Source organism: Leucopleurus acutus (genome assembly GCF_964270905.1).
Source record: "Leucopleurus acutus genome assembly, chromosome: 8".
NCBI lineage: Eukaryota > Metazoa > Chordata > Mammalia > Artiodactyla > Delphinidae > Leucopleurus > Leucopleurus acutus.
In genome coordinates, this window is record NC_139151.1 from 68,449,354 (window position 1) to 68,470,051 (window position 20,698).

At 39.7% G+C, this 20,698-nt stretch overlaps 1 long non-coding RNA gene across 1 annotated transcript in view; it reads left to right on the top strand.

The window, feature by feature from the left end:
- Positions 1 to 19,649, top strand: part of LOC309964648 — a 40,230-nt gene extending 20,581 nt beyond the window's left edge. Inside the window, exon 3 of the long non-coding RNA XR_014326357.1 lies at positions 19,463 to 19,649. This is a non-coding gene — a long non-coding RNA (uncharacterized lncRNA). The remainder of the gene's footprint in view (positions 1 to 19,462) is intronic.
- Positions 19,650 to 20,698: the final 1,049 nt, after the last annotated feature.

A 20,698-nucleotide genomic window follows, 5' to 3' on the forward strand; every position in this document is an offset into this window, starting at 1 on the left:
ACATGAACTTTAAAAACCTTTGTTTTCTCATATACTGCTTTGGAATCCTAAAATTATACTGGAATTACTTCAGAAGTCCTAAGATGCTATAGCATATCCATTTATCTTTTTTTTTTTTTTAATAAATTTATTTATTTATTTATGGCTGCGTTGGGTCTTCGTTGCTGTCAGCGGGCTTTCTCTAGTTGGGGCGAGTGGGGGCTACTCTTCGTTGTGGTGTGTGGGCTTCACATTGCGGTGGCTTCTCTTGTTGTGAAGCATGGGCTCTAGGCGCATGGGCTCAGTAGTTGTGGCTCATGGGCTCCAGAGCGCAGGCTCAGTAGTTGTGGTGCACGGGCTTAGTTGCTCCGCGGCATGTGGGATCTTCCCGGAGCAGGGCTCAAACCCGTGTCCCCTGCATTGGCAGGCAGATTCTTTTTTTAAATTTTATTTATTTATTTAGTTTTGGCTGTGTTGGGTCTTCGTTTCTGTGCGAGGGCTTTCTCTAGTTGTGGCGAGTGGGGGCCACTCTTCATCGCGGTGCGCGGGCCTCTCACTATCGCAGCCTCTCTTGTTGCGGAGCACAGGCTCCAGAAGCACAGGTTCAGTAATTGTGGCTCACGGGCCTAGCTGCTCCGCGGCATGTGGTATCCTCCCAGACCAGGGCTCGAAACCATGTACCCTGCATTGGCAGGCAGATTCTCAACCACTGCACCACCAGGGAAGCCCAGCAGGCAGATTCTTAACCACTCCGCCACCAGGGAAGTCCCTATCCATTTATCTTGATAGAGAAAGCTATTACAAAATCATTCATGAGGCTACTTGGCTAGTGTTTTCTCTGGCTTTACTGGACATATGAATTAAGATTGGGAAGATCTTATTAGTAACGATGAGTACCCTGCTTGTGCCATTTTAAGAAAACTAGAGAAGAAAAAAATGATTGAAAAGAGAAATAAGACAAGCAGAGGATACTAGAGAATACAAAGTAACTAAACAGAGTTTGAGGGAGCAGGCTCAGTCTGAGTTTTATTCTTGCTGCCATGGGTGATGTAACTTGTTAAACTTTTTATAGGAAAAATGACTGTGAAATCTATTATTATTATTACTATTATTATTAACTATATTTTCTTATTCTCCTATAAAATAAAAAATAGGATAATAATTCTTGAGGTACACATAGATATATAGGTGAGGAATTACCAAAAAGATTGCCTTTAAGCACTTTGCAAATTCAGAGTACGATACTTTCACTAAGACATTCATTATTTCTCTGCAAAGAGTGGGAGAAAATGCCATGGACTTGCCTGTACTGTACTAGATTATGATATGTCTGAGGATTAGATATCTCACCATAGCACACATACAATAATCCAGAAAGGTATTATTACCCACCCAAACATAAATACTCAGGATCTTTTACAGTGAGTCCACTCCATACTTAACAGTGTACACTCAACCTTAAAAATCTGACTTCAGTGATCCATTATTATTGGATCATTTGCATCCAGCAGATTTCACCCATCATCATTCTTGCTGTATGAAACAATTAACTATTCTTCAATGGTTGGAATGATGTCATTTTTTTTCTAGTGTATTCAAGATCCATTTATTCTCTAGTTCTGCCCACATGGAGACATCCTCCTTGAAAAGGCGTTAAATCCACTTTAACACCTTGTGCTGAAAACACGTGTTCCAAGGTTTCAACTACGAGATACACGTTCTTAAAGCCCTAATTCTTAAACCTCATCTAGATTTCTCCCCTTGGATGGGGGGAGATTACCCAAATACAGCAAAGAACAGCTCAGGAATGTGGGCTCTGCTCGCCCAGAAGACCTTGCAGCTCCCCTGACCACCCAGCTGGAGCCAGAATTAGAGAGATGAGGGGCACCTGCTGGGCTGCCACCACTGCAGATGGGACGCTGCTGCTTTCGGGCGCCTTCCTGCAGCCACCGCCCCAGGCCCCCAACTCCTGTCCTCTTCACTAGGCTTGCTGTCACCTTTAGTCTCCCTGGAGTTTGGGGATTCCCAACGGTCTCTGCTCATACTTCTGTATCACGCCTGCTGCCTCAGCACTGCTGATCCACACCGAGGGGGAAAAGCACACAGAACTGCTTTTCAACACACCAATGTTCCACACAAAAATTATTTGATAAGCCTGCAGGTTCTTTTTCATCAGAGGACATTCCCAAGGCCATGACTTCCCCCGGCTCTCCACTGCCCTTGCCAGCAGACTGGATGTGCGTGGCCACCGTGCTGTGTCGAGCACTGCAATGATGTCATTTTAAATGCATAATTACTTTTACATTATTTAAGATAATACTTTTGTTTAGGTGCATCTGATATTTAGAATCCCACATTGAAGATCTTCTAATATAATTAGTTTTATATATACCAGTATCAGGATGTGGTGGGTATAGGAAGGCTAACCCAAGAACAAAGAAATTACATGGCTCTTTGAGAATTCAGTTTGAAGTTCCTATGCAATTGATTGGAACAGATCTATGCAAAATCATCCAGAAGAGACATGCGTCATAGGCCAGAAGGACTGGGCTGTTATTTGACGGAAGAGGTTGTGGAAGCATAGAAAAAGGACAGTCTCTAGGACAAATGTTGGTAGTGTTCATCCAAGTGCTCTCCTGGGAGACAAAGTCCCAGCCAAATGCCTCTGACTATTGCAACTCCACTGGCAAGAACATTCTCAAAGTGAACATGGATCCAGGGGATTATAGTCAATGAACTTCCAGTGTTTCCAGCTCCCTTAGTATGACTTGAGTATCCCTGTTGTGGGATTGATACATCAGGCTAAGACAGGCTGTCCCCTTTAAATGTTGAATTATTCTAATACCTCTAGTTCTGCTTCCAGGCTCACCAAAAAACAGTCTAATTAGAATCTTGCATATCTACTTTGAAGAGGGGAGAAATGGCTAGCCACGTGGATGTGACCTGTTGTGACATTCATTGCTCACTGCAAATTAATAAAGTGGCTTTTCCAGTTCGATGTAGTTTTAGTAGAATGATTTGTTGAAGTATTAATTTTATTCTGTTCTCCCTATATTTCCCCCCACATTTTGAAGGTAGTAAGCCTTTATAATTCTTTACCATAGGGATTTTGGTAAGACCAAAAGTAGAAGCAGCTTCAAGTTAGTGGGTTTTCCCACCTTCTGGGAAAGCAAAGCTGATGGGTCATTTGATGCTGGGTATCTGGAGGACAGGGGGAGAAGGGATCTTAGGGAAGTAAGAGGCTTCTCTAGGAGTTTCCCAGAGGTTGGGAAGGAGGATATATCAGAGCCTGAGAAGATGTAAGACAGAAGACAAAGTTGTATGGAGTGCCTGGGAGGCTGGATCCTAGGCCCTAAAGACTCTCTGAATCCCAAGCATCATAAAAACCTTGCAGTCACTATTCCTAGGAGTACCCTTCAGACTATGAAAGTTGGTATCTGGACAGTAATCGGACCAGTGATGCCTTTGCAAAGAATTGGTTAGGCTGGTATTCCTCCAGGTTGTAGGATGTGGGTTTGGAGTTCAAAGTAAGTTATTTAAAAAACAGAAAGAAACTTGGCTTTTCTTGTTTATCTGCATGTGGCTCAGATGGTCATGTATGGCATGCCAGTCTTATGAGCTCAGTTAATGAGAATCCATGCTCAGTCGGGCAAGAAAATCTGGTTTTTGAACTAAAAAGCTGAAGGTTAGACACTGGTCTATGAAATAAGTGCCATTCTGTAAGGACATTTGGAAATGTGCTACTTGCCTTCAGCACCTCTCTTTCTACACACACACACACACACACACACATACACACACACACACCCGGCTCCTTGCCTTCACTATTTTATTTATTTATTTATTTATTTTTATTTTTGGCTGTGTTGGGTCTTCGTTTCTGTGCGAGGGCTTTCTCTAGTTGCAGCAAGCGGGGGCCACTCTTCATCGCGGTGCGTGGGCCTCTCACTATCGCGGCCTCTCTTGTTGCGGAGCACAGGCGCCAGACGCGCAGGCTCAGTAGTTGTGGCTCACAGGCCTAGTTGCTCCGTGGCATGTGGGATCTTCCCAGACCAGGGCTCGAACCCGTGTCCCCTGCATTAGCAGGCAGATTCTCAACCACTGCGCCACCAGGGAAGCCCCACTATTTTTTGAAAGAAGCCCTATACTCAGATGAATTTCTACAATTTCTACCAACTCTTCAGATGTTTAAATTATCATTTTATACAATCTATAAAGAAAGATTTTGCTGAATAAAGGTAACTTTAATCCCCAAATTAGAAAGATTTTGAAGTAGGATTTACCTAATATTTTCATAGTATCTATTTTTTTAAACTTTCTTTTGAAATAATTGTAAGTGCAGAGGAAATTGCAAACATAGTACAGCGAGGTCTAGTGTACCCTTCACCCAATTTCCCTCAGTGGTAACATCTTACATAACTATAGTATAATATCAAATCCAGGAAACTGACCTGGGTACAATCAATAGACTTTATTCAGATTCAGAGTTCACCAGTTCTACATGCCCTTGTATGTGTGTGTGTGTGAGAGAGAGAGTGTGTGTGTTTGTTTGTGTATAGTTCTATGCAATTTCATCATATGTGTAGATTAATGTAACCACAATCACAATGAAGATATAGAACTATTCTATCACCACAAAGATCCCTCGTCCTACCCCTTTATTGTCACCCTCTATGCTCCTCCCATCCCCAAACCCGAATCCCTAGAACCACTAATCTGTCCTCCATCTCTGTAATATTATCATTTTGAGAATGTTATGGAAATGGAATCATACAGTATGCAAACTTTTGAGATTGGCTTCTTTTCACTCAGCATAATTCTTTTGAGATCCATCCAAGTTGTTGCATGTATCAGTAGTTTGTTTCTTTTTATTGCTGAGTAATTTTCCATGATATAGACATATTATAGCTTAACTATTCACCCATTGAAGGATATTTGGGTTGTTTCCAATTTTAGCCTATTACAAATAAAACTACAATAAACATTCCTGTATATGTTTTTGTGTGGACTTAAATTTTCATTCCTCTGGATAAATGCCTAGGGGTGTGATTACTGGGTCAAGTGGTAAGTGTATGTTTAGTTTTCTAAGAAATTGCCAAACTATTTTGCAGAGTAGCTGTACCATTTAATATTGCTACCAGCAATACATAATAGAACCAACTGCTCTCTCAGCATTTGGTTTTGTCACTATTTTTATTTTAGCCATTCTTATAGATGTATAATGATGTCTAATTGTGGTCTTAATTTACATTTACATAATGGCTAATAATGTTGAACATATTTCTATTTGCCATCTGTATATCATCTTTACAGAAATGTCTCTTCATGTCTTTTGCCCATTTTCTAATTGGATTGTTTGTTTTTTACTGCTGAGTTTTGAGAGTTCATTATGGTCCTTTGCAGATGTTTGGTTTGCAATACTTTTTGTAGTACTTTTTGGTTTGCAAACACTTTCTCCCAGTTTGTGTCTTTTTTTTCATTCTCTTACGAGGATGTTTTGTAGGACAGAAGCTTTTAAAGTTTGATGAGTCCAATTTATCAAACTTTCTCTTATGGATTATGCTTTGAGTGTCACATCTAAGAGCTCTTCACCTAGCCCTAAATTCCAAAGATCTTCTCCTTTGTTTTCATCTAAAAGTTGTATAGTTTGACATTTTACATTTAAATCTATGATCCATTTTGAGCTATTTTTGTAAAAGGTGTGAGGTTTCAGTTAAAGTTCATCTCTTTGCCTGTGGACGTCCAATTGCCCTAGTACCATTTGTTGGAAAGACTTTCTTTCCTCCACTGAATTATTTTGCAGCTTTGTCGAAGATCAGTTGGCCACGCTTGTGTGGATCTATTTCCCTGTACATCTCCATTGATCTATCTATCTATCTATTCACCAATACCACACTGCTTTGTTTACTGTGGTCTTAACATATAAGATCCATTAAAAAAAGAAAACACCTCTCTGAATAATAACTATCTTTTTTTTTGAGTGCTTATATATGCCAGGCATTGCTTTAAGTACTTCACATGCATACACTTATTTAATCCTCACAATATCCTAGGAGATGATCATATTTAGGCCCATTTTATAGATGAGAAAACTGAGTGCAGAGTAGTTGAGTATTTTAAGAACAGATTTGGAAGCCAGGCCCACATACTAGCCACTATGCTTTATTGTCTCTCTAAAGTGAAGAGATTTTTATCTTCTTGCAGAGTTGCTTTTACTGAACTTTGCATTGGCATTTTGCCATCGAACCATGTTGCGAGATATGATAAGAGAGAGCTCTATAATCTTATTGCATCTGCTTTAGGCAAGTTGATGAGGATGTGGTTCACTACGTCACATGGTGTCCTCTTTAGGAGGACAGATGGGAAAATTGTCTCTCAGATCTCAGTACCAGGAATAGATATATTTCTCCTGACTAAGTAGTTTGTTTTTATCTCTTGGACATTGTGAAACTGTATAAATGATTACATTTCCACTTTGTGTTGGCTGCTAAAAAGCTCAGAACCCAATTTTCAGCCTATCTTTAGCAATGGTGTATACTGGATCTAATATTACTTCTGACTTCATCTTATTTTTCTACAATAATTTTCTCTTCTCTCTTATTTCCTCCCTAACTCACTTCTTTTTGCTTTAGTCTTTTTAAAAATCAGATATATGAGCACATAGTATAGGAAGTCAAACCCAAGGCTTTTACCAAAAGCAGCAAAATAAAATGACAGTCCTTTTGCTCACTCCTCCCCACCTCTGATTTCCACTCTATGGGGCCAACTATAGTCACATCTTCTAGCTATTTCTTCTGGTGTTTATTTGTAATTGTTTCTCCTTGACTTTTTCTACCCTCCATAATAGGAAATCAGGAGATAATACTTTTTCAGTTTACGTATTATCTCCTGCTTCCCTATTATGGATGGTAGAATTTTGTTTTCTTATGGTACCCTCTACCACACACACTTCACCTATAACTCTCCTCCCATTGTAATTATATCACAATTTTGATTCGACCCATTTTCAGTGTTTACATTATTATGCTTATGGAAATATTGTTCACAGGTGAGCTGCTTGCTGTTCACTCTGTATCTTATATAATCATTTTGTTTTCCCTTAGGTTAATAATTGTCTTTTTTAAACTTCTGTTTCCATAGAGCAATCACTAATTTCTGCCCAAGCCCTCTGACAGAATTATAAATCTCTCACTCTATCAGTTCTGTTTGTTTTCTCACAGACGTCTCTTCTGGATGTCATCCTGGAGCTTTTCATTGTCCAGCTCCGGTCTGGACTGGTTGCTCTCTAGGCCAGCTGCCCAGCCGTCATCCTTCCACTTCCCTTTTTCATCATTTTGGGAATTCCTTGTACATCTCTCTTTTGTTCGGTCTCCTGTTTCCTAGAACTCATATTTTCCTCTTGGTTTGCTCACTTGGTTTGGTGGAACTCATCCTGCAATAGCTTCCTGAGAAAAAGTTCATGAAAGGTAAATTTTTTTTAGGACTGGCATGTTTGAAATGCCTTTATTTTAGCAGCACATTAAATGATAGTCTGGGTATAGAATTCTAGGTTGAAAATAATTTTCCCTCAGAATTTTAAAAACTTTGCTTCTTTGTCTTCTCGCTTTCCATATTGTTATTGAGAATTTTGACACTAGGTACGTCCTGTGGGGCTTGAGGGTTTTTTTCCTCCTCTCTGGAGGGTTTTGAGATCTTCCTTTTCTACCTAACATTCTGAAATTTCATGATGATGCACCTTAGATTAGGGTCTTTTCTCATCCACTGTGCAAAATGAACCTCAACACCATGGGACTTTTCAATCTGAAAACACATTTCCTTCAGTTTTGAGAAATTATCATGTATATTTTTATTTTAGTAATTCCCTCCCCTCCATTTTCTCTGCTCACTCTAGAACCCTTGGTTCAGTTGTTGGATCACTTGAACTGATTTAATTTTCTTCTTATCTTTCCTTTTTTTTCTGGGAAATTTTTTTTGTCTTCTAGCTCTTCTATTGAACTTTTAAATCTGCTATCATATTTTTATTTTCTAAAGCTCTTTCTGGTTCCCTGATTGTCCCTTCCCTCCTGTCTCTGTTTTTGTTCTGCTTAGTTTTTAAATGGCATCCTGTTCTTATTTCATGGATGCAGCATTTTCTCTTACTTCTCTAAGGGCATTCATTTTAGTGCTTGATGTTTTCTTTTATTTCCCGCATCATCATGTCCCTCTGAACTCTTTTTGTTTGTATTTACATTTTTGATTTTTCATAAATGGTTGTCTATTCGTATTTAAGAGTGAGGCACTTAAATGCCCCCTCTGTGGATGGGACAGCGTACTGGACTGTTGGCCTTCACAGTAGTGTCACATTTGGAGGTGGGACAGTGGGAAGGACCTCCAAATGGCATTATTTGTAGTTACTTTCTCTTAGCTGGCTAGTGAGTTAGTCAAAGAAATCCTTTTGCAGGAGAGTTTATGAACCTGGCTTCTAGCCTTCTGGGAAAGTATCAGGGGAAAAAGGCTGGAGGGTGGGGGTAAGGGGAGGTCATCATTCCTTACAGAGACTTCTGTTTAATCCCCCATCTTTCACTACATCTAGTGCACCAAGCCAAGAGCCTTTGACCCAGCCTCTCAAGAGAATAAACCACCTACCTTCTTCTAGGTAGTCGCTTGGCTGTGCCTTTGGGATGAATCTGGGGATCTGATAGTTATAAAGACTTTCAAGCAATCTTTTCTTTCCACCCACACCCCATATTCCCATCTTCAGAGGCACTTGGTGCCTTTAATTTCAGAAATTTCCAGGGTTCTATGGTGCAATTTACCTTCCTTCTTTCAGCTTTCTTTGATTTGTCCCAGTATGAGGGAGTCTGAATCCTGACTCATGAGCAAAACAACAGTGTGAAGTCAAAGTCAAAGAAATGGTGCCAAAGATGAACAAAAACCAAGAAAGATTCTGTAACCAGAGGAGTAAGCATATCAAAAGTCACAATTTTTGGCTACCTTCTATATATTTCTCCATTTGAAAAGACAGTACTTTGAGATAATGTGGTGAAGAGGAGCAGTAGTTCCCTCTGCTGACCCCACGCTCTGCCCTGAGGGAGAGTCAAGGCTACATATGAAGAATGATTGCAAGGTCAGAAACCTGGACGTTGTAGAAAAGTTGAGAAGTGTGTCCAGACTTCAGGACTAAGGTCAACAGCAATGTGAGGATGGAGAAGGTCCAATTTTATGTGGCTCTTGATTTAAAAGTATACAACAGGGCCTCATGTCTTAAAGCAGTCACTTGGAAGGGGGCTGGGTTATGATTTCCAGCCTCCCTCTCCAGTTGGCCTTTGAGGACTGGCTGGTTAATAGAAATCTACTGGTTAGGGACATTTCACTTTACTAAACTAAATATAGTGGGCCTTTACAAAACTTGGAGGTCTTCCTACACAAAGAGAATACTGTTAATGTACTTTCCATCCAAGGTCATGAGCTCTGGGTTGTTGTCCCAGTGGGATGTGCTGCAAGATTCAGACAGACCTGCAATCTACTGCTAAGTTTGGCCCCTAGGGCCATCTCAAGAAGGAATGGTTGTGTCCCTAATATCACATTTATAACCTTAAATAAGGTTAAGTATAGCCTAGCTTCACTTAAGAGATGACTCACAGTTGGTACCCAAGAAATTTACTGAAAGGAGGGAGGGAGGAAGGAAGGAAGGAAGGGAGGAAGGAAGGAAAAGGCTTAGTTTTCATTTGTAGCTTTGTCATTCAGAACTTTTAAAGTGTAATAATACAATAATAATAATAAAATTGGAAAGTATAATGTGGAGATTTACTATAAAAAGGTGTTGAATCACAGTAGGCAGAGGGACTTGAAGATAACGTGGAGTAAGTAAGTGACTTAACTCTCTGATCAAGAGAGAAAAGCCATGGGGGCAAAGGAAAGAAACAGAGAAACAAGATGATGACTGCCAGCCAGAGGAACTTAAGTTCACCTCCTCCTGGTGACACTGTAGAGATTCCCACAACTATGTCAGCATCTAGAACTTATTTGACTGTGGGTGGAGGGAGACAAATGCCAGCTAATGGGACCAGTGGCTTCCTGGAAGGATGGGATAGAGAAGCTCAGAGTCTGACACAACCAGAGAGCTGAAGAAGAAAGGAAATGACCTTTAGACAGAAGTGGAACTGAAAGATTTCTTGATTGCTTCTAGTATTCTGCACATGCAATGGAGCCCCAGGAAAACAAAGTCTCCAAAGGCGAGGAAATAGTGTCAGTGTTGCTGGGGAGGTAAATGTACTTTCCAGACATAGATCACCCAGGGATTCTTAATATCTATATAGACATAGTCTTTTCTGTTAAAAAACAAACAACCAAACAACTAACTGTTGCGTATTGAGTCCCCCAGAAACCGACTCTGAGATGGATATTTGCATGCAGGAAGTTTTCTGGAGAGTGCCCAGGGATTCAATACCAGCAAAGAAGTGAAGGAAGTAGGATTTCATAGAAGGATGAGTTGAATTGCAGAGTGGTCACAACAAAGGTCTTCCCGCCAATCCTGTGGGGAACTCTGTCCTGCCTTGTATCAAAGAAGACTGGGCCTTCATACTTGGGGAGGGACCAATCATTAGATGTGGGCTGCCTATGAGCTTGGGCGAGGTGACTCTCTTCAGCTGAGGACAATATCAGAGGAGAGACCTGTCTGAGAGCCATCAGCTGCCAATACTCCTAGCAGCTGAGGGAATGATTGCCTCAATTCAGAAAGGAGGATCTGAGTGACGTACCATAGCATCCATTACAGCCAACCATTTGCACTGGATACACTCAGTTTCACTATAATAAGTTCTGGCAACAGCTCCTCCAGGATTCTGCTTGGTCTATTTTCGTGGGGAAACCTACAAGAGGAAGGTTAGTGGAACAAACTACAGCCCCTGGTACTATTTCTGCTTTGAAGGTTGCAGTTGATACTCATTGTCTCCCTGCTCTACAATCCATTTTTATTTCCCTCACCCTTGGTGCTGTTGTGTATGTGTTTTACCTGGTGGGCCTCTGGTTACCATGCCCTTCTCAGGCTGCTCCATTTACCATCAAAATTGGGCAAAGAATTACCCACTCAATCACCAGGGCCTCTAAACACAGAGTCCAGGGTTGCTGGGACAGGAAGTGTAAATACTACAATTGGTCACTGTGAGTGAAGGTAAGCAGAGCCCAGAGCCTCTCCTATTTCCTTCCCTTGGATTCCAGAATCATGTATTATACTGACTGAGAACACAGTCACATATAATAATTGTTGATTTATGGTATATGCTGCATCTTGGAAGATGTCACTCCATCTTTGCAGGGTATTACCTCCAAAGTAGTACCACAGTTGCACTTTTAAAAGGCTATTTTATCACTCTGTCAAGTTGACAGCTTCTGTGTAGTATGATATAAAATAGAAAGTTTGGATCCCTTGATCATGTGTCATGTTGCACCTTCTCTGTTTGAATTGGGTTCCTGGGTCCAATAAAAATATTATAGGATTCCGTGTTGGTGGATCAAACACTCCATATGCCCTCAGATAGTCGTGCTGGCTGAGGCCCTAAGGTCAGGAAAGGCAAACCCATACCCCAAATATATATTTATTCCAGTCAAAATTAATCGCTGCCCCTTCCAGTATAATCAACTTGCCAACAAGTTGCTGGATGGTCTCCTGGAAGAATGGTGCCATATTGAGGGCTCAGTGTTCGTCTCTCTTGGTGGTAGGTTGAACAGAGGGAGGAGTAAACAGTGATGCAGTTGCAACGAAGGCTCCCATAGGGCACCCATCCTTGAGGCAAGGAAGTCTGGCCTGTATGATCCTCCCCTCCATCACTGGCCAGTCATTAGGAGTTGCTGCCCCCAAGGAAAGGAGCCTGACCTTGGGCAAGGCAGCTTTCTTCAGTTGAGGGAGAGCAATTCTTGGAGAGACATTCATTTGAGAGCTGTCAACCAACTCTCAAAGCAGGTAGGGGAATGAGTGCCTCAGTCCTGGAGGGGAGATCTAGGTAGGCAGTGTACTACAGAATCCACTACAATAACGAAATGGTAGGAATTTCCATTCTAAATTTCAGCTGCTCCTAGGAGTTCTAGAATGGGGATGGGTTGGAGGAGGGTAGAGAATTGTGAGATATGTCATCTGCCAAATTTCTTAGTTGATTATCCAGGAAAATTCATTGAAAACTGTATATATTGTGGTTTTATGTGTATTTAACCAAACCAAATTTTATGTGTGTTAATCCAAGCAAAAAGTTTCTAAACAGATCAACAAAAAGCACAAAGAATGCCTTTATCGTAAAATATCCACCATTTACAAGATTCTGCTTGCTTTCTTTTAAAAATCGTTATTATTGTACAGATATAATGTTTACATATTCATATCAAGAAGTTATTTTCATACCATTTAAATTTCTATTTTTTTATTTCCATTAACACACATTATTCATAGATTTATTATTTTTATAAGCAATTCAATATTCTACCATATTAATGTATTGATGTTACCAGGATGACTTAATCTCTCTTTTTGGGACATTTGACTTGTATCTGTTTTTTTCACAATAATGAGTAGTACAGATATAAAAAAATAGTTTAAAAAGATCTCTTTTTTCTTCCCCAAAGTGGGATTAAAAACTCTATTCCCAGGTTGCTTTTAGAAAGATTTTCCTAATTTGCAGTACTATAGCAATGTTCAAGGGTCTATTTACCAATTTTTTGGATTTTTCTCACTTTACCTTTGATAGTAGGGAGAATTTTTACCTCATCATTGTTTTGTTTTGTTTTGGTTTGGTTTTTTTGCCATACGCGGGCCTCTCACTGTTGTGACCTCTCCTGTTGCGGAGCACAGGCTCCGGATGCGCAGGCTCAGCGGCCATGGCTCACGGGCCCAGCCGCTCCACTGCATGTGGAATCTTCCCGGACTGGGGCACAAACCCGTGTCCCCTGCATCGGCAGGCGGACTCTCAACCACTGCGCCACCAGGGAAGCCCCCTCATCGTTGTTTTAAATTCATTTTTCTTAATTATTAGTGAGGCAAGGAATTTTCCCAAGTGTTTATTTACTTTTTGTATTTTTTGTTATTTACATCTTTTGGCTATTTATCTCTCTGGAAAGGGGAACTGATCTTTCATATTTTTATCAGTCCCTTATATATTATAGAGAACAAACTTTGACATTTATTTTCAGTGGTTTCTCATTCCATTGCTTTTTATCTTGAATTCACTTTTTAATTAAATAGTTGGCTTTGTGTTTTATAGCATAAAACCCACTGACCTTGACATTAATGATTTCTTTAAATTCTTCAATATTCCAAAATTGATATGTTGTTTTCTGTTAGGAAAGGTATGTTATTATATTGTATTATATATTTTATGATAAATCTTTGAAATTTTTATCTTCAAATGACAATAGATTTCTGTTTTTAATACCTCCAAATCTATTGTGGCATATACTATAAAGTATGGTCATATATATTGCTTCTTGGCCTTTTGGCTAGGATCAAGTATAAAGTATGGTCATGTACTTAGATTCTTTTAAATGATATCTAGTTTCTCCAATATTGTTTAACAGAGATTCATTTATTTGTTGCTTATTTCACCAAATTTTTCATGTATTAACTTATTGTGAGTTTTGAATTTATTTCTGATTTGGTCAATAGGTCTACTTTAAAAAAAAACAAAACCTAGTATTATAAGATTCTTCCCTCTTACATCCCCTTAAGAAGTGAAGTAATTTTGGTTTTAAACTATGTGTATATGAACACAGGTATATGCATATGAATACAGAGGCATAAAAAGAGGTCTGGAAGGTTAACCTTGGATGGTTGAATTACAGATGAACTTTATATTTTTCTTGCCATTTATCTATAAATTTTAATATATGTTATGTTACAATGGACACATATCACTTCGATGCTTAAAAAAGGAAAAACTCTGCAGATAGAATGAAGAAGAAATATTAGTAGTAAAATAAAAGGCAATTATTAAGAAAATATAAAGAAGAAGAAGGGGCAGGTTAGGGAATATGTCACCTTAGGGGCAAACTCAGATAAATGGCGATTGCTCTCAAATCCCTTTATGTGACTATATTTGACACTGTTCGGCCCTCTGTGCAAGCACGTCTCTGCATATCTGTCCCTGACATTTCTGAAATGCCCACTTTTGTTCCAGTCTGTCTAAGTCCTGTTCCTGGAATCTACTCCCTGTGACTGCAACTGTACCTGTACCTACCTTTGGCTTTCAACCCCCACAGTGACTACCTGTCACTGATTTCTTTCTGGATTTCTGATTTCAGACTTTGCTCTTTCTGTGTTTGGTTAACTCTGCTCAAGTCTCTTTGTAGTCCTTCCTCAATTTTCTGTCGTCTCCACCCCCAAACTGCCCACTCACACCCAGGTCCACCAGCTTCTGGGTTGTCCTATTCTCAGCTGCACCAGAAAGTTTGGGGTGACAGACCATTTGCTGAAAATAGCCATGCCCTGGACATGGTTTTTTGGACCAGACGTGGATACCTGCTCACAAGAGAAACAGCTTGTGATTTGCACATCTGGCTCCAAAAAAAGCAAAAAACAAAAAACACCAAACTAAGGTCAGCCTTGGAATTGGCAATGTAGCAATTGGGGTCTAGTCAGGAAAATAGAAACCACTGTGGACATGTTAAACAGAAGGGATTAAATTTCAGGGAGTTTGTTAGGCAGCTGTTGGAAAGCTGTAAATACAAATAAGGGGAAGCTAGGAAAACCAGAGATTTGTATTTCAGGAAGCAGCTACTACGTATAAGACTGGGAGAATAAAATTGAAGAGGTGTTTTGAACATCCTCCAGGGCTGCCACTGCTTTGGGGAGATGGGACTGCAGGGCAGACAGGAGGTGGGGTGAGGTGTCACCCAACTACTGCTCAGACCTAGTGAGTACTAGGGGGGCATCAGGGAGGGTTCTTGAGATATGGAGAGAGTTGCCTTGGTTCATAATTTTAGTGCAGTGAGGTCCAGCTGTTCTGTTTCCATCCTTAGATGTGGTGAAATTGCTTGTTGCAGCCTTAAAATAAGCCCTCTTTTACTTGAGCTACCTTGAAGGAGGTCCCCGTGTCCTAGCAACAAAAAGCCCTCCCAAGACACCTATTGCCTCTGACTGGTCTTTAGAGCTGGCCTCTTCCCTCACCTCTTCACCATGCTAACTCAGAATAGCCCCTTCAGTTGGGAATTGAACTGCCCAAGAGTTTTGATCATCACTTCTGTACGATATCACAATGTGTTTAAATCCAGGAAAGTGATGTTCTGCAGCATTATCTTGTCTCCTCCCAGAGCACTAACCTTTTTGTGTGCTTCTCTTCAGGTGCATTTTATAATTATTTTGTCAAGTTCTTTTGTAAAATTCTTTATGCCCCATTAATTGGCATTGCATTAAATCTGTAAATAGGAAGTGTTACTGTATCATTTGTTTAGTCTTTCCAGTCACGAGCAGGGATAGCTCTCCATATAGTCTGATTTCCTTTCAATGTGTTATTAGGTTTTGTAGTTTTCTTTACAGTTCTTGGAAGGTTGACACTAAAGTATTTAATGGGGATTTGGGGTCTTGGTTGCAAATGAGATTGCTTTTTCACACCTTAGTTTCAATCTGGCTATTGATTGTAACAACTATTTTAAAATCTGTTTATGTTTCCTTCTGACCATTTGAGGAAATGAGGAATTGCCCAGTGTGAGAAGGCGTGCTTAGCAGAGATAGATTTGCATCGGCTGTTTGCTTTCACATGTTTGTGTCTCTTGTGGATAATGTTTGAGTAGTGCCTGGCCCTTGGGAACCATGGGGGTGGTGTACATTTACGATTTTCCTCTATGAATAAGCCAAGTTAATTGATCTGTACTGGGACAAAATCCATGTCCTTAAGCCCTCTGAAGGCACAAACTTGCTTTCTATAACTCTCATTTCCAATAATTACAGTTGTCTGGGCTGCTTGGGGAGGTATTGATTTCTATGATGTGAATAGACTGAAATAACTAGTCGTTTGGGGATTGGTTGCAGGATTTTGAGCAATGGATTAAGGGTTGATCTAAATAATGTCTTAAAAATATGCTGTGCTTTGAAAATTACACAAGTAATACGTGTTCATTGCAGAAGAATGAGAAAATGCAGATAAGCTAAAAACAAAAAGAGAGAGAATGCCTAAAATCCTACCATTTAGAGGATACTATTTTGGTATCTTTACTTTCATGTGGTTTCCTATGTCTGATGTTTATAATTATACAAATAAACATGCACACTTAATATATTTCTGAGTTAGTTTCTAAGATATAACTTTTTCCACATTTTAACATTTCTAAAACGAGATGCAGTTTTACAATCAATTAAATTTAATAAAGTATTTCTCTTCTCCCCCTACCTCCCAGATAGCTATTACTAAATGTAGCCCATGGTATCTTAAAATAGAAAGGTATTTTTAAATTAAATCTTTTATTTTCAGATAATTATAAATTAGCATGTAGTTGTAAGAAATAATACAGAAAGATCCCTGGTACCTTTTACCCAGTGTGGTGGTTAATTTTATATATCAACTTGACTGGGCTAAGGGATGCCAGGTAGCTGGTAAAATATTATTTCTGGGTGCATCTGTGAGGATGTTTCCAGGAGAGATTAACATTTGAATCAGTTGACTGAGTAAAGAAGATCGTCCTCACCAATGCAGGTGGGCATCATCTAATCCATTGAGAGCCTGAGTAGAACAAGAAGGTAGAGGAAGGGTGAATTTGTTTACTTTGTTTGAGCTGGGACATCCATCTTCTCCTGCCCTTGGACCTTGGTGCTCCTGGCTCTCGGGCCTTTGGACTAGCACTGAGGCTTAAATCACTGGCCCCCTCATTCTCAGGCCGTTGGACTTGGACTCACCCTACTGACCTTCCTGGTTCTCAGGCCTTAGTACTTGGATTGAATTACACCACTGGGTTTCCTGGTTCTCTAGCTTGCAGACAGCAGATCATGGGACTTTCAGTTTCCATAACCGTGTGAGCCAGTTCCTATAATAAATCTTTTCTTATATATCTATATATCTTTGTCTGTGTCTATGTCTATTTCTATGTCTGTGTCTGTATCTATATCTGTATCTGTAATCTAATATCTATATATCCTATTGGTTCTGTTTTTCAGGGAACCCTGACTAATACACCCAGTTTCCCCTACTGTTAACATCATGCAAAACTATAGTACAGTATCACAACTAGGATATTGGTATTGATACAGACCATTTTCTTCACTACAAGGATGTCTATGTTGCCCTTTTATAACCATATTCACCTTCCTGTCATTCTCCTCACCCCAGCCCAGGCTATTAACCTCTGGCAGCCATCAATTTGTCCTCCATTTCTGTAATTTTATCATTTCAAGAATGTTCTACAAATGGAATCAGGTGATATGTATTTTTGGCTTTTCTCACTCAGCATAATTCTCTGGAGATTGATCCAGATTTTGTATGTACCAATAATGTGTTCTTTTGTTGTTGTTGTTGAATATTCCATGAATGGATATACTCAGTTTGATTACCTATTCACCCCTTGAAGTACACCTGGGTTTCCAGCTTTTGGCTATTGCAGGTAAAGCAGCTATAAACATTAATGTACAGATTTTTGTGTGAACATAAAATTTCTCTGGTATATACACCCAGGAGTGCAATTGCTGGGTTAAATGGTGATTGCATGTTTAGTTTTAAAAGAAGCTATCAAACTGTTTTCCAAAGTGGCTGTTCCATTTTGTAGTCCTACCCACATTGTATGAGTGGTCTGGTTTCTCTGGTTTCATCCTTACTTTTTATTTTACCCCTTCTGATAGGTAAGTAGTGAATTTCATTAATAGTTCTATTTTCTTGAATAGTGCTATTCAAACTATCTATTTCATATTGGGTGAGTTGTGTTAGTTTGTGTTTTTCAAGAAATTGGTCGATTTCATCTACATTGTCAAATTTATGTATATAGAGCTGTTCATAGTATTCCTTTCAAATTCATTGATTTCTGCTCTTACATTTGTTATTTCCTTCCTTTGGCTTTGGGTTTATTTTACTCTTTTTCTAGATTCTTGAATGGGAGCTTAGATTATTGATCACAGACGTTTTCTCTTTTCTAATATGTATACTTACATGTATAAATTTCACTGAAAGAGATATTTTATGTTGCATAGAAAAGCTTTAGTGTACCTACCATGTTTATAGCTCCCTACCGAGGAATTCAGTTCAATTCAGCAAATATTTATGGAGTGCTTGGGCCAGGCACTATTCTAAATCCTTAATATACATCAGGGGACAAAATAGACAAAGATCTCTGTCTTTGTGGAGCTTACATTCTAGCAGGAGGAGACAGGCAATAAATAATAAGTGTAATTTATATAGTATGTTAGAAAGTGATAAGTGCAGGAACAAAAAGTACAGCAGTGTAAGAGGGAATGGATATGTGGGGAAGTGTAGTATTTACTACTGCAGAACTTACTGTAATGTATTTAGTACTACAGTTGTATTGAACAGATTGGTCAGGCAGGGCTTGTGGAGAAAGTGAGATTTGAGTAAAGATCTAAAGGAGTTAGTTAAGCGAGTAACTGTAGGAAGTGTGCTTCAGACAGATGGTGCAGCTAGAGCAAAAGCCCTATGGTGGGAGCGTGCCTGGAATATTAGAGGAAAAGCAAGAAGGCAGGTGTGGCTGAAGTGGAGTGAGCAAGGGGGAAAGTGGGAGAGATGAGGTCAAAGTATAATGGAGGCTAGGTCTTTAGCTCTTCCTCTGAGTGAAATGGGGAGCCATTGCAGGGTGTGAAGCAAAGGAATGATATGAACTGATTTAGGTATTAAAAGAATCACTCTGTAGCATTGACATATATACACTACCAAATGTAGAATAGATAGCTAGTGGGAAGCAGTTGCATCACACGGGGAGATCAGCTCTGTGCTTTGTGACCACCTACAGTGGTGGGATAGGGAGGGTGGGAGGGAGACGCAAGAGAGAGGGAATATGGGGTTATAGCTATATATATAGCTGATTCACTTTGTTATACAGCAGAAACTAACACACCATTGTAAAGCAATTATACTCCAATAAAGATGTAAAAAAGAATCACTCTGGCTACTATGTTGGGAATGGGTTATGCATAGAAGCAAATGGCTACTGAAGTAATGCGAGTGAGAGGCAGAGTGGTTTGGAGCAAAGTGGTAGTAGTGGGAATGGTGAGAAGTGATTACATTCTAAACATATTTTGAAAGTACAGCTAATAGGATTTCTTCATAGATTGGATTTGGGGTGACAGAAAAAGATAGGCATCTGGATAACCAGCTTGACATAAAATTTTAAACATAGGTGACCACATTTAATACCATATGCTCCCCTCTTACCCCTACAACTCTGCCCAGCTTGTTGGACAGTGGCAGGCACTTACCTGGGAGCAGCTGATCAATAGGCTGGACATTAGCCTTTAGAGTATCCTGGCATGAAAGTTTTGCCCGAATAAATGGCAATTAACTCTTCCAATGTTTTTTTTTTCTTTCAGGAATCAGAATTGGAGAGAAAAAACCATCATCATCATCATTAGTGAGAACAGAAGCTGAAAGACATGGAGAGTAGGCAGTATCCCGACTTCATGGGTAAGCGGAAACCATGAATAAACAAGAGCTCTGAGCAAACAAAAACCACGAGGCAGCAAAAAGATATACAGAGTAATGACAAAAGTGATAGAAGATACCTAAGAAAGCATCAAATTCTCAGGAGAGAGAGTCAATGGCCAGGCCTGGGTCACAGGCCAATCCTGGAACTTGATGTACAGTGAGCTCCTCTGTTAACAGAAGTGGGAGGATGGTGCTAGACAGGCAAAGACTACAGGTATGCACCAGCCATGTGGAGTCAGGCAGGAATCAGCTCTGTGGAAGCCAGAACCACACATGAGCTAAAATTATGAGGGTGTAAGGAAGCCAGAAAAAGGAGAAGAAACCTGTCTGCTGAGAGAAGCAAGAAAGTACAGCAGACACGGAGAGAGAAGCAGGGATGGCAGATGATGCAACCATGTGAGAGCTGGGACTACATCTAACCTTCCTGTTTCAGTCCCATCCCAGGGTGTCCTGGCTGTGCTGACCCCTGCACGTTAGTGCCCCCAGAGAGTGCCTTTTGTTCAAAATACCTCCTTTTCTTTTTGCTTTTTTTAAAATTGGAATATAGTTGATTTACAACATTATATTAGTTTCAGGTGTACAGCTTAGCAATTCAGTATTTTTATACATTGTACTCCATTTAAAGTTATTGGAAAATAATGGCTATATTTCCCTGTGCTGTACAATATATCCTTACTGCTTACCTATTTTATACATAGTAGTTTGTATCTCTTAATCCCCTACCACCCTGTCCCCACCTGTAACCACTAGTTTGTTTTCTATATCTGTGAGTCTTTCTGTTTTGTTATATTCATTCGTTTTATTTTTTTAGATTCCACATATAAGTGACAACATAGAGTATGTGTCTTTATCTGTCTGATTTGTTTCACTAAGCATAATACCCTCTAGGTCCATCTACATCATTGCAAATGGCAGTTTTTCATTCTTTTTAATGACTAATATTCCATTGTATATATATATACCACATCTTCTTTATCTTTCATTTGTTTTGTGTTTTTTTTGTCTTTTAAAAAATCTTTATTATGAGATCTTCAAATATCCAGAAAAGTAGAGGAACAGTACAATGAACTCCTGTATGCCCATCATCATCTACCTCTTCACAACCCATTTATCCCCTCTAG